Source organism: Rhinolophus sinicus, linkage group LG09 (genome assembly GCF_036562045.2).
Source record: "Rhinolophus sinicus isolate RSC01 linkage group LG09, ASM3656204v1, whole genome shotgun sequence".
In the NCBI taxonomy this organism is placed as follows: domain Eukaryota; kingdom Metazoa; phylum Chordata; class Mammalia; order Chiroptera; family Rhinolophidae; genus Rhinolophus; species Rhinolophus sinicus.
Window position 1 is genome coordinate 78,907,535 of NC_133758.1, and position 14,571 is coordinate 78,922,105.

At 34.6% G+C, this 14,571-nt stretch overlaps 1 pseudogene; it reads right to left on the reverse strand.

Moving 5' to 3' along the window:
• Nucleotides 1-7,741: 7,741 nt before the first annotated feature.
• LOC141573046 (iron-sulfur cluster co-chaperone protein HscB pseudogene) lies at nt 7,742-7,980 on the reverse strand (annotated as a pseudogene).
• Nucleotides 7,981-14,571: the final 6,591 nt, after the last annotated feature.

A 14,571-nucleotide genomic window follows, 5' to 3' on the forward strand; every position in this document is an offset into this window, starting at 1 on the left:
ATTTTTTCTATTGAGTTCTTAATCTCCAGAAATTCTATTTGGTTCCTTTTTAAAATTTCAATCTCTTTGGTAAAATGTTCATGCTGTTCTTTGATTGTGTTTCTGAGTTCATTAAGCTGCCTTTCTGTGTTTTCTTGTATCTCGTTGAGTTTTTTCAGAACTACAATCTTGAATTCCCTGTCATTTAAGTCACATATTTCCATATCTTTAAGTTCATTTTCTGGAGACTTTTCACTTTCTTTCTTAGCTTTTTTGTTGCCTTGGTTATTCACAGCAATTACTGATTTATTATTTCTCTTCCTAGACATCTACAGGAGTGGCTTCTGCAACAGGTTGATAGGAAGAGGTCTTTCTTTTGTTTTCCAGTACGTGTTTATAGAATGTTTTATTTTCTCTCCAGCTGCAGCCTTGTTTTTTCTCTCACACTGTAGTGGTATGTTTTCTCTGCACTATTGCAGCTTCTCACACAACGAGGGGAATCCCTGGAAGGCAGGCTTCTCCTGTTAACAGTTTGCCTGGGTAATAGGGCACCTCGTCTCTGTGGGGATGTGGAAAGCTTTTGAAGTTCCAAAGCTCTTCCTGCACCAGATTCAGAGCCCGTGTGTTTCAGCAGTTCTGTTTACTACAGCAGGGATCCATCCACCCAGTTAGGTGGGGACAGGGGCCAGGTGAGTTGTGAGAATTGGCCCAGAGCAATGGCGGTGACCACCACCACAGCCGGTCCTGCTTCCACAGCTCCCTCCCCCCTGCCGGAACCAGTTGGGCTGTAAATCTGTGCCTGTGGACCACAGTTCTCAGAACTGCAAATATTCTATTCTTTTGATCTGACACTGCTACTGTTCCGTTTCTAGCACCGGGCAGGTGGGGGCGGGGCGAGCTCTGGGAGGGTAGGGAGTGGGTGGCTAGTCTCAGTGCCTAAGGCTTCCATTCTCTGCTCAGCAGTGAGGGCTTAAACCACCATTTTCAGCCTTCTTCCCTCAGTCTTTGCTCCGAGGTCTCTGCCATGAGCGTTGGGTTCAGCCTCGTTATATGCTGCCCCCTCAGTCCTGTGGGCCATAAGCGGAGGCCTAGCAGTCCGAGTTCTTCCCTCTCCCGCAGCTGCGGTAGTTCCGGGAAGCAGCGAGCTCGGAGCACTGAGCTGGGTCTGTGTCCTGAGCCTGCGCGGCTCCGTCTCCGTGCACTTCTCCCTTCCGTCCTCCCCCGCTGGCACGATTCGCCCACCTTTAGATGATTTCAGTAGTGGGCCTCTTCGTCTTGCCTGTGTGCTATGCAAGGAGCCCTTTGTGGAGTTATAGTTTTTCAGTTTGTTGTAAATTCCAGGGGTGATTTCCAGAGACTTACCTCACGCCGCCATTTTGATGACATCTGTGAAACTAACAATTTTATTCATACATTTACTTAAAAAGAGTTGAGAGGTGAAGCAAAAGAACAAAGAAAAACTGTTAGAGGAATAAATGCCATGGAGAAGTTATGCTACCATATATTACTTACTGAATGAAGTGAATATAACTTTATTGCAAGGATAGAAAAATAGAACAATGGAAGAACAATGTGAAAACATACCCATATATATACAAGTACTGCCTTTATGACAAATGTGACACAGCCCTTCATTTAGGAAAGAATCATCTTTTTCAATAAATGGTGCTAGGACAATTAAATATCTGTATGAAAAATAATTAAACCTTAACTCATGAAAATAATTCTGGATATATTCTGAAGACATCAACAAGAAATCTTAAAGATGAAAATATCAGAGAATATTTTTTGCTGCAGAAATAAATGCTTAGTCTCTTAACTTGATAAAGTAGATTAAGACTAGATTAAAATAAAGAAGTTCTGCATATTAAAATATTTCATCCAGGAAACGATAAGTCAAGACACACAGTCAGAGAACTAATGGACAACATATTATATTTGACAAAGAGTAGTAGCCACATCATAAACTACAAATTAATAAAAATTTGAGACAAGAATTGCAAAACTATTGAACAAGATTTTACTAATTAGTTCATCTATAAAGCCAGCAAATATTTGAATAGCTGCTCAATTTCATTAGTTATTGGCTATATACTTATTAAAACTTTGTTGGGATACCACTAAACACAATCAAAGTGCCTGATTTTAAAAATGAACAATATCAAGTATTGGCAAGGAGATGGAACAACAGAATTTCTCATAAAGTGCTGGTAAAAATGTACATTGGTGTATCCATTTTAGAAAACTGATAAATTGTTATGCAATTTTTACTAGAGCCAAAGAAATACATACATTATGGCCAGCAATTTTATTCTTGGTCATTGACCCAACTCAGTGTGCACATTTTTTAACCAAAATCAATGCATAAAATGTTTATTTCTGCACTGTTAATATAGAAACACCAGAAATAAGAAATGTTCATCAATTATAGAATGAATGATTCTATTTTGATATAAATAATACCAATATATAAATATATGTAACACCAAATATAAATAATTCTATTTATAGAATGGACTACTATGTTCTAGTGAGTTTAATAATGACAGAATGCTGCTACATGCAATAGAATGAGTAAACGTCACAAAAATAATGTTGAGGAAATGTTATGAGTGAATATATTTAAAGTTGAAAATCAGGCATAACTAGAAGTCAGTCACTGTTACTTTTGGGAAGACATAGTGACACTTTCTAGGAAACTGGTAATGTTTTATTTCTAGATGTGCAGGCTGGTAAATGGAAGTGTTCACTTTGTAAAACTTGATTGTCTTGTTGGTGATTTGTTCACTTTTCTGTATATCTTCTATCCTTCAATTAATTTAAAAAAGTGATTCTCATCTTCATGAATAAATAACTGAATTTTTAAAATGAAAAACCATATATATTTTACAATTACAATAAATTAGTGATACTAAGTGTCCTACAGCTAAAAATATTGCAGAAAATTTAGGAAACGCCATATTTCCTATTCCTCCTTAGGGAGAAAAAAATAGTGATTTATAAAATACCTTGCATTAAAATTTGAAGTATGAAAAATTTGAGCAGCTATCTACCACTTACTTAGTGATAGTATTTGCTTTCAGACTAAGTATCTGGGAGGAAAATATCTTTTGAGCGCTGAATTAGCATATAAAATCTCATGCGTTATTATAAAATGTTATAAGAATGAAAACTAGAAGAATATATCCCTCCTAATCACCTACTAATTGGTCATTTGTGAGGAGTTAAATAAGATTCATTACTGTGAAAGACTCATTATTCAAATGTTGGATTTATCAACACATAGGTGATCTTTGCCATGTACTTGTTTTATAAGAAGATAACTACATCCTCCATCTTTAGTGTCTATTTCTTTCAACTCATGAAAGTCTTCAGTTTTAGTATTATCTCTTTTCCAAGGTTACAAATAAAAAATTAAAAAATGCCGCTGTCTTGCTTGAGCTTTAGCAATGGCGTCAATTCTAGGAATCTTAACCTTTGTCTGCCTTTATTCGCTGTATGCCTACAGAGTGACTTTGAGGTAGACTTTTGGCCCAGTTTCATGATATTTTATTGAGGCAAATTTCATTTTAACAGTCATATATCTTCACCCAGTAAGGCTATGCTAAAACTCAAGCCTTCAGGAGAAATAGATTTGTCTAGGAAAATTATATCAAGAGGTTGAAAAAGTTCAAGGAATCAAATGAACAGGGCATGACACTTGGTCAGCAACTAAACGGGAACACCAAATATAACATCAATTATGCAGGAATAACATGGATTTCCAGGACAAATATGATTTATTCATGCCATACTGAACCATTGTGCCAAAGGAAACAACATCCATCATTGTAAGAAAGTGTTGTTTTCAGGCTACCTAAGAGACATGAAATCATCTTCTCAGCAGAATCAAAGACCAAATCGAACCTTTAAAAACTGACAGCTTGCCTTCATCTCTATTTAATAAATAAAACTTTTCAGTTTACATGTCACTGTTTCGGACCACAGCCCAGGCCTCTGCTTTCTTAGACCTCTGAATGAAAAACCACGACAAATCTAAAAGTGTTCTCTTTCTCTTTGGCTTGTTAACTTTCTCAGATGCAATGTTTGTCAGAATACGGTGTCTTTGAAAACATTTCTTTTGCCTAAAGGAAAAGAACTAAGTTAAAATCTCAACTGATTTTTAACCCAAAAGCAAACTAAGATTCTCCCAATTGGTATTTTTATTCAAAATGGAATATTAAAATCAAACTGCTCCAGGCAAAGGCAGTGATGATTAAAGGCAAAGGATATGAAAACCAAGTATTTGTTTAGGAGGGAAAAGGAAACTACATCGCCGTGCCTTAGAAGTGAAAATGATACTAACATATCAGTCTCAGTGTGGACTGGTTGATGCGGCAGAGACCAAATGCTCCTGTCGGCAAATGCTTCTTAGCTGAAATAAAAAAAATATTGTAAAAGGAGATAAAGAAGGGACAGTGAATATAAGCAAGCTGTCCTATCAGAAAATGCTCTCATACCTGTCAATCAGATCTAAATCCTACTGATTGTACGTTTGTACATGAGACTGAGTGAGAGTAATGAGACTTTGATGATTTTATTTATTTAGAAATCATTTACTAAGCTCCTAGTAATGTGGCAGATACTGGGCCTGGTCCTACAAATGTGAATAAGATATACGTATAAGTTGCTAAGTATCAAGTAGATTAAAATAGAACATTTTCTATGAGACTTCCAATTTCCAAAAATTCAAATGTCTATGTTTTATTTGCAAGTAAAGAGAAAATTAATACTGTCAATCAATAGATATAATAAATCTTTACTAATAGCTTATTGTACTTAGCATGTCCACACAGGATACTATTATAAAAGAGTTTCAAGGCAAGGTCTTAACATTCAGGAAGTCTAAAAACTTGTTAGGCAGAAAAAAATTAAAAGAGTTCCACACATAAAGAAAATATAGGTTAAGTACAAAATCAAGAACCAATATTTTGTGGAACAAAGGAGTAGTGTTTTGAGCACAGCAGTGCTGGATAGATTTTCCATAATGTCTATGGCATCAATTTAATTTATTTTTAAGATGAACATAGGAACAATTTGTTTGGAAAGAATACAGGTAGAGGCTAGGAAATGTATCATCGAGATTTAGGTACATATTTTATTTAGGTATTGGAAATTTACAGTATGAAAAACATTGCTCTAGATGTTGGAAGAAATAAACAGAAAAGAGGAACAAAACAAAAAAAAGTCTGAAAATATGATGTTTACATTCTAAAGAAAGAGCTTTAAAAGAATAATATATAAATGAATAACATGTCAGATGGCTTTAAGTGCCACAAGAAAATAATAATGATAAAAGGGATGAGTAGTGTGTACATTATGGACAGGTTTGTTTCACACTTGGTGGCCAGGAAGACTTGACTTATTAAGTAAGTGACATGTACTCAGAGACATAAAGAAGTTAAAAGAAATCTATAGATTTGTTTTACTATAAAGAGTGAATTTTACTATATGTGCAATTAAAAACAAAGTTTAAAAATAAGGAAAAATAAGAGAATGAGCCATAATTTGGGTCAAAAGTACGACAGACAACTTGAACATAAGGTATTATAGCCCAAATATAGGCGCATGTTTGATTTTTTTTTTTTTTTAATGATAATCAGGGACCCCAGTATACCTGGATAGGAGTAAGGGAAGGTAGTAAATATGAAGATAGGGAAGTCAATGGGGGACAAATCATGCAAGGCCAGGCAGGCAATTGGAAGGACTTTTGAATTTACTAACAGTGTTCTAGGAAGGCTTTAGGGACTTTGAATTAAGGGATGATATTATTTGACTTATGCTATAAAGGATTCACACTGGTTGCTAAGTTGTGCAGAGACCAATAAGAAGAACAAGATTTATCAGCAATATAATTGAGCAATTATTTATATTAGATAATAATCTAAACCAAAATGTTGTCTTGGACCTGAGCACTGGCATTGGAGGTAGTAAGAAAAGTCAGATTATAGGTATAAATTGAAGATAAAACCAACAGGATTACTTGATGGAGTGAATATGGGGTATGTGAGAATGAGAGGAATCAATGATGATTGCAAAGTTTTTGACCTGAGCAACTTAAAGGATATAGTTGTTATTTCATATTATGTAGAAGGAAGAGCTAGAATAAGTTTGGGGCGAAAGATCGGGTTTTTTGTGTGTGTTTGTTTGTTTTTATGTATCAATTTGAGTCATCTATTGGACTCCCAAGAGATGCTGAGTAGACAGGTCAAGAAGGCAAGTCAATGAATGATTCTGACTACAAAGAGATAGAGTGATGTTGTTTCTTTGGTGTGGTGAAACATTTCTATATCTTTATTGTTGTGGTTACATATGATAAAATGTCATAGCTTTATGCACAAAAATATTTTGAGTGCACATAAAAACTGATGAAACACAAATAGTATCTGTGGTTTAGTTAATAGTGTTCCAATGTGAATTTCCCTGCTTTGATAATTGTACTATGTCTGTGTAGATAATATCATTGGGAAATCTGGTTTAAGGGTACAGGAGAACACTTGATACTCTTTTTGCAACTTCTAAGTAACTCTAAAGCAACTTCAAAATAAAAGGTCTGAAAATGAAAACTAAGATGAGGATGGACAATTGAGTATGAGTTTTAGAAGCATACCACTTCTACAAGTGCTCTTGGTGCTCTTTCACTGCCATCATGGCAAGTGAAAATTTCTAATAGCACAGGAAGGAAATCCTGCTTGAACCAATTTAAGAGAAACTTTGAGGAGAGAAATTGAAAACTACTAAGTATGCACAAAAATCTTTCAGCAATTTTGTTGAAGAGGGAAGTTGAGTGTTAACTGGAGAAGAATGAAGGATAAAAAGGTACTAGTTGTTTTTGTTAAGGAAAATGATACAGCTTTATATTCTCAAGGGACAGACAGATCCAGTGGGTTTAGAAGGTTACATTTATATTCAGGAAAGATGGCACAATTGCTGAAGCTATGTCTTTAAGGAGGAGAGAGACTTTCTTTGGAATGTACTATCTCTTCTAATAAACTTCTCTTTCACCACTTTAAATAAATAAATAAATAAAAGGAGGAGAGAGAAGATGGCATCTAATGCACAAGTGTTGGCTTTGGCTTCAAATAGGATCACAGCAGATATAGCTATTTGCATATCTATATCTACCTACTTACCTACCTACCTACCTACCTACCTACCTATCTACCTAGCTGCCTATCAACATTTTCTTTAGGTGAGTGAGACAGCTAAAAATGTGAGGATGTCTTGTAGGATTGAAAGAAAGCATTAAGTTTCCACTTAAAATTAGTAATCATGAATTTTAAGTAAAGTAAATCTTCTTAGTTGTGATTTCCTTCAGTCATATGCAGTAGTTGAGATTCACAATGGCTGAGGTTTTGCTCAAGTAGCTAACAAAAGGGGGAACAGTGGGCAGGGTAGTTAAGTGCATTTTCTGCAGAGTGAAGATGGTGGAGCCTAAACTGGGTAAGAAGGACATTAAGGTCTTTTGGGGCAACTTTTGCATGATAAAGCTCTGTCACTCTGTTTGCACTTAGATTATCTCTGATGTTGCTTAGTTTAATCTCTATAAATCCATTTGGAATCACATTTGGATCCTGCCCATAAAATCCAGATAGAATTTTATGTCACTGTGCCTCTGAAGCCAGGTAAATATAAAGCATGTTTTAAAATAGAAATCGGTGGACTTCTTTTTTTTTTTTAATATCTAAGACCTTTATTTTTAAAACTTTAACATTAGTAACAATTAGAGGGTAATCTTTAACTTGATCTTTTCCTCTACATTTGAAAAGTATCTTCGTTAAAATACTCTTGGCTTTTAAAAATCACCTTGTTCAAGACCTCTGCTCACATTGTCAGTCAATTCTTTCTGTTTACCTCTAACAATAGATTCAATCTCTTTTTCCTGGCAGCTTCACTTTGAGCTTCTGGGAGTTTTTCATTAATATCTATTATTTCCATGAGAACTGCCCTTGTCCGTTTCATAATCTGTTCCTTCAGAAACACTTCTAGTGATTTTTTAAAAACTTTGTTAATGCGTCAGTGGGAATTTATTGTGTCTACAATACGATAGAGCACTGCAATTATCTACTAGAAAGAAAAAGAAAGAGCAAATAGTAAATAGCAATTATTTACTGAACAGTTATTAAAAAGTTCAAGGGCACATATTAATCTCTGTATTAATCACAGTATGATTGGGTATTGTAGAAAATAATCAGATCATGTACTTTAATGTCTTCCTTTTTAACTAGGGTTTGTTGCATAGGGCTAAAGATATTTGCTTCTCTTACTGATCAAATAAAGCATTAGGGTGAAAAAAAAAATCACCTCTGCAGTTCCTTTGTTCAATGTCTGTTATATCTTTACTTTCCACTGCATAAATGCTGCCTTAGAATTCGCAACCTGGTTATAAATGTTCTAAACATAGGCATCAAATGCTTGTATATCCTCATGCTTGCAAATTCCATATATAAGTTGTAGAAGTTTGGAGATTATATGGTAATTTCTACCTCACCAGAGACCAAAGAGAAACCCTTATCTGAAAAGTACAGTGAATCATATTTTGATATAGGTAGTTTTTAATACAGTCAGGTCTCTAATTACTGCCTGCCAGTCTGCCAACCTACAGAGAAAACTTCTATCTAAATCAGTATGAATAATAATTAATAGGAAATAAAACTACCACACAACAACCACCACCACAAAACAAAACAAAACTGGAAGAAACCAAAAAAAAAAAAAAAAAAAGAAACAACAAAAATAGCATCTTACATATCAAAATTGAAACTTAGATAAACTAAGAATTTCTTTTAGAAAATCTCCTTAACTTGGCAGCACCAAGAAAAGACGCACAATTAAAAAGATGTGGTTTGACTAATTATAAAGAACAGAAAATTGATTTATGCAGGTGGATTTCCTGAATTTCCTGAATTTAAAACCAAGTATTTCATATCATATTATGTTCCTATGAATACTGACTATGGAGTCTGAAAATGCTGAAAAAAAAATAGTTTGGCATCTCCACAAAAAAAAAAATAAATAAATAAAAAGAATTCTTATTCTTCACACAATCTACAATCTGTAAACTCTGAGACTCAGATATCCCACTCAAAAGCTGTGTGATCTTGGCTTGTCACTTCGTTCTCTCTAAACCTGATTTTACCAGTTACAGGAGTGGGGCATAGTAATAGATAAGAAAACATGCTAACTCCTTCAGATTGCAGATTAGAATCAAAGGACAATAGTAATAATAGTGAACAATTAACATACCACTTCCTATGTGTCACAGACTCTTCTAAATACACATGTTAATTTGTTTAATGCTTACAACAACCAAATGAAGCAAGTGCTATATTATGAGGTAAGATAAGAGAACTGAGTTGTAGGTTAAGATTATTCAAATATTAAGCAGCAGAGTTTCAGATCTATGGTCATCTGGCTTCAGAAATGCAGATATTAATTTGTAAATCATGAAGATCTAGGCAAAGCCCCATCATTTCTTATTGCATAAGGTCATAGTAGTTGTGCTGTTGAACAGAATGCTATCAACCATCAAACAAGCCTTTCCTTGCATTATTAAAAAAGCATTAGAGACATAAGAAAGGATTACAGAATGATTCTGTGACTATATTCCAGTACTCTTGTGGCACCAAGAAAATGATGGGGGTTGGGGGGAAATCTGTGTTCTAGGTCATTCGATGCCTTGAAGAATTTTGCAAACATTAAAAATTTGACAAAACTGAAACTCAAATTGCCCCAGCAATTTTTATGCATTTATTCTTTAAAGTAAGTGCATTTCTAGGGAACGAAAATCTCCACTTGTCTAATTCAACTTGTCAAAATATGTTTAAAGGCTATGTGCTGTTGTAGAGTATTTATAATGATTCTTTGAGAAAATAAAAGTGTGTGAACTTAAAGAAAAACAAATAACATAAGTTGGTTTAAATGCCCTTTTATAGAATGTCTGTATGTTTGCAACTTGATCTCATGTACCAAATTAGTTACATTTCATTCTTTAGAAATTTACTAAGTAATAATTATGCTATTAATAATGACCGTTATTTATTGAACACTAATCATGTGCTAGGACCCTTATCAAGACTAATTTTCATATTCTCAAGCTCCTGCTTGGATTATTTTCTGGTCCCCAAGCCTTGTAGTTGACCATTATTTTCTGTATTAGCTAGAAATCTTTCAACTGTAAGAATGAAGAATCTAATGCAAATTGGTGTTAGCTAAATATAATAGAAAGTATCAAATCAGTATGTCAAACTCAGGTCAGTTTCCTCCAAGGACTCAGAACACTTTTGTGCACCTAATCTTATCTTTCTCTCTCTTGTCTCTTGCTCTACTTTCTTGTATATTATTTTTGTTTACTGTTTATTGCTTAGTCTCTCTTTTGGCAGCTTCTGGGTTACATTCTAACCCTTTTCAACAACCAGAGGAACGATTGTTTCTGTTTTTAGTAGTTTTAGCAAAGATATACCATTGTTTCTTGTCGACCTGGCTTGATTCTATGACTTCTAGGTGACATTAACCACACCGTGACTCCTTGTGGCAAAAAAAAACACAAAAAGACAAAACAAAACAAAAAAAAAACTTCATGTCTATAATCATAGTTTCTGTCTCAATTAAAAGAGCATTCCCAAGCCAGGTCAGTGAGAAATAATCGGAGACATTTACAGAAACTACAGGAGAAAGAATCAATACTTACTGAGGGGTTGAAAAAGTGTTAGAATAATGAATAGGTATACATGAAATACTTGGGTCATACTTATACTTAAACAAAAAAATTCATTATTTATCTGAATTCAAATTTAACTCTATGTTCCATATTTTTATGTGCTCCATCTATCAACTTTACTCAAGAGATCATTTACTTATATGATAAATTAATATTTTCAGATGTGTTAATATATACATGTCCTAGTGGACACTCATCAGTAAAATGATAATAAGCCAATAATCTAAACAATATATTTCAAGAATGGCATATTCTATGTGCCAGGAATTATTCAAAACACTTTTTATGCAATAACTCATGTAATCTTGTAAAAACCCTGTGAAGTAAATAATTTTATCATCCTTGTTTTACAGATAAAGAAATTGGGGCACAGAGAGGTTAAATAACTCGTTGAATGTGGAACTCGTTGAAGGCTGGAACCAATATTGGACCAAGGTGTATGGCTACAGCAACTTCTTACAGGTAATTCTTTTAATAGTGTCATCTCTGTTGCATTCCAGGGCAGGATTAACAAAGCTATACTGGTGAAGATCAAACTTTTCTTTTTCTACTCGCGTCTTTATAGCCAGCTTGCTAGTGTTAAAACTGCAAAGCATATGAACTTCTCCATATACTTGATTTCCCAATGCAATATTATTAATTGATAAGTTAACGAGATCCATTTGCCCAGTTAGCATTATAGCCAGTATCTCTCCTATTCCCAAATAATCTAAAACGAGAGAAATCTAGCTTTACCTCTAGAGAGCATGTCTTACCAAGCTCCATAACATTTGATTCTTTCTGTCACCTTATGTCACTGCAGAAGACCATTCCTTAACACTGGAGCCAATGAGGTTTTACACTGTTATACAGCCATCTATTATGGTGTCTCTGCATTCATGTATAGAACTCAGAGCGTCTACAAAAGAATTCAAATGACCCATGGGTTCTTCTTGCTCAGGGTCTCAAACTTCAAGTCCAAGTATTATTTTACACCCCGAGGAACAACACGATCCTCAGAGCTCTTTTAATTCACTCAGGAAGAAAGAAAAGAAAAGTTACATTAAAATCTGGCCATCCCTGTGGTTGGTGATCATAACACATATATTAGTTTTTCTCCATTTAACTCTTCAAAATATAAGTGTTCTATAAATGTTGCAGGTAAGAAATTTTTAAAGTAAATTTCATTGTGACAACTCAATTTCCATTTTGGGCTCTCAGAGGAACATATTTTCACAAAAGCTGCTACAGCTCAGTGGTCAAAAGAATTACAGTTACAGAGGTTTTAACTAGATTTATGAAGATATTTTTTAAATTTTCTGAATAGAGGTTGACTTTTTTTTTTGACTGCTTAAATATTGTCATATCACGCATAGTTTTCTAAACTGGTTTCCCACTTGTCTATTGAAAGGGAAGTCGCTTTAAAATTAAGTGTATTATAGTGAAAAGTGTCTGATTAATACGTAAGTTCTGACAATTAAGTTCGAAACTTTTTGCAACAATGTTGTTAATCTTTTTTTATATCAGAGGGATTATTCATTATGAATTTGTACCAACTGGACAGTTAACCAAGTTTACTATTTGGAAGTGCTGAAAAGGCTGCATGAAAAAGTTAGGTGACCTGAACTTTTCACCAACAATTTATGGCTCTTGCATCACGACAATGCACCAGCTCACATGGCACTGTCTGTGAGGGAGTTTTTGGTCAGTAAACAAATAACTATTGGAACACCCTCCCTTATCACCTGATCTGGCCCCCAATGTCTTCTTTCTTTACTTGAAGATAAAGGAAATGTTGAAGACATTTTGATGACATTCAGGACATCAAGGGTAATATGATAGCTCTGATGGCCATTCCAGAAAAAGAGTTCCAAAATTGCTTTGAAGGGTGGACTAGGCACTGGCATCAGTGCATAGCTTCTCAACAGGAGTATTTAGAAGGTGACTGTAGTGATATTCAGCAATGACGTATGTAGCACTTTTTCTAGGATGAGTTTGTGAACTTAACTGTCCAACCTTTTATAGAGTCTAGGTGTTTTTCAGGGTCAACCTAGATGCCGAATCCATATGCACACGGGAACACAAAGATACCTTTTTTAAAATCCATTTTTAAAGAAATGATCAATAGCATTTAGCCAAAGAAATTGGAGAAAAAATTATTTACTTTACTAAGTGGTGTATCTCTAACTTCCCATCTCTCCTCTAAACACCAACATTACCTTCCTAACACAGAGAGTCACTATAATTTCATGAAAAATACTTTTTTTTCCCCCCACTTTTACATGGTAAGCAGAAGGCACTTGTGCTTTGCAAGACAGGCAAAGTTTTAAAATAAATTTGCAACCAGCCACTTGCCATTTGTCTCACCAGAGGAGTAAGTAGGCTATCCAGTGCACTGCCTTGCTGTCATTCATTCTCTTCCTTCCTTAGCACCTCAGCCACCTCCTGGAAAAGGTAGGATGTGTCTTAGGATACAGCAGCTTGACTTTTTCCTTCCAAAGAAAAGCCAAGGTAGGGAGCTGAATTGATACAGAAGTATATGGATGAAAACCTCGTAAACATTTGGTTTCTGAAAGTGAATCCTTGCCCTCCCCCACCCACATTTCAATCAGTAGGCTTTTTTGTGAAAAATATCAATTCTTTGGGACCACACTAAGTCAACTGACCAAATATCTCTGGATGGTGCAGAAGCATCAATAATTTAAATGTTTAAGGCAGTTCTCTAAAAATGAGGTATTTGTATACTTTTTTAATGACAATGATCTAGAGAATATGAAAAACTATAGTATAAGCTTGACACAGTATTCTGAAGGGTAATGTTTAAGGTAATATTCAGTCAGATAGGCGTGGGTTCACATCTTGACCTTGTAATTTAGAGGTGTCCATTACTGAACTTCTTGGAGTATCACTTCCTTAAACTGAATTTTATGAGAACATACACGTGTTTGTGTAAAGAACTTACACAGCGTCTGGCATATACTATGCAATCAATAAATGGAAGCCATTATTATTATGAAAAAAAGCATATCAAATAAACATCTTACTAAGTAGAATTTATACTGTGAATTTTTTATTATAAAACAGCAGATTTTGAAGAAATATTTTATCTGAAGCTGGTCTTTTCTGACTATGTTTCAATCTGCTCTGTCTGATTTCACACTTCTTGAAAGTTTAGGAAGCTCTGATCTGAGGGAAGAAAGACTTTTTCTTTTCTTTTTTTTCTTTAAAGCAATGCTATTAACTAGTCCTTTTTCTCATTGTAGTGTAGCTATTATTAGTGCTTGCTATTATCTAGTCTTTTCTTTGAAGATGTGCTATTTATGGCAAAGGCTCAGGGCTGACCATGGCTGAGAAAATGATTAATGCTAACTAAAATACACTTCAGACCAAGTTAGATACAGAATGCCAAATCATTAATTTTAAACTTAAAGAATAAATGTCAAAGGGATTGGGAATACTCATAGTGGCATGATCAACATATTCTTTCTCTCAGTCAAACTACAGAGAAGCTAAGTAAAAGGGCATCATTTTTTATTAGCAATAAAAAACTGTAAGAAATAAGTGCCAGAAGCAGTCTGTTTTGTAATCTGAATATATCCGAATCATAAGGTCACTAAAAATGATATTGACTCAGAACAAAAGGATCTCTTTAAATCAAATGTTAATGGCAATAGGTTATAGTATAATTTTGCTACAGGTTCTAGAATCCTCACAGCCTATTGCCTAAAATTGCCTATAGCCATCTCTACTTGGGATTTAGTTTTGTCACTGACACTGGCAAGTTTGAAATCCACTAGCTAAGATTTCCTTCCCAACAAATACAAGATCACCTCAAAAGTTGCCATCTTTATAAT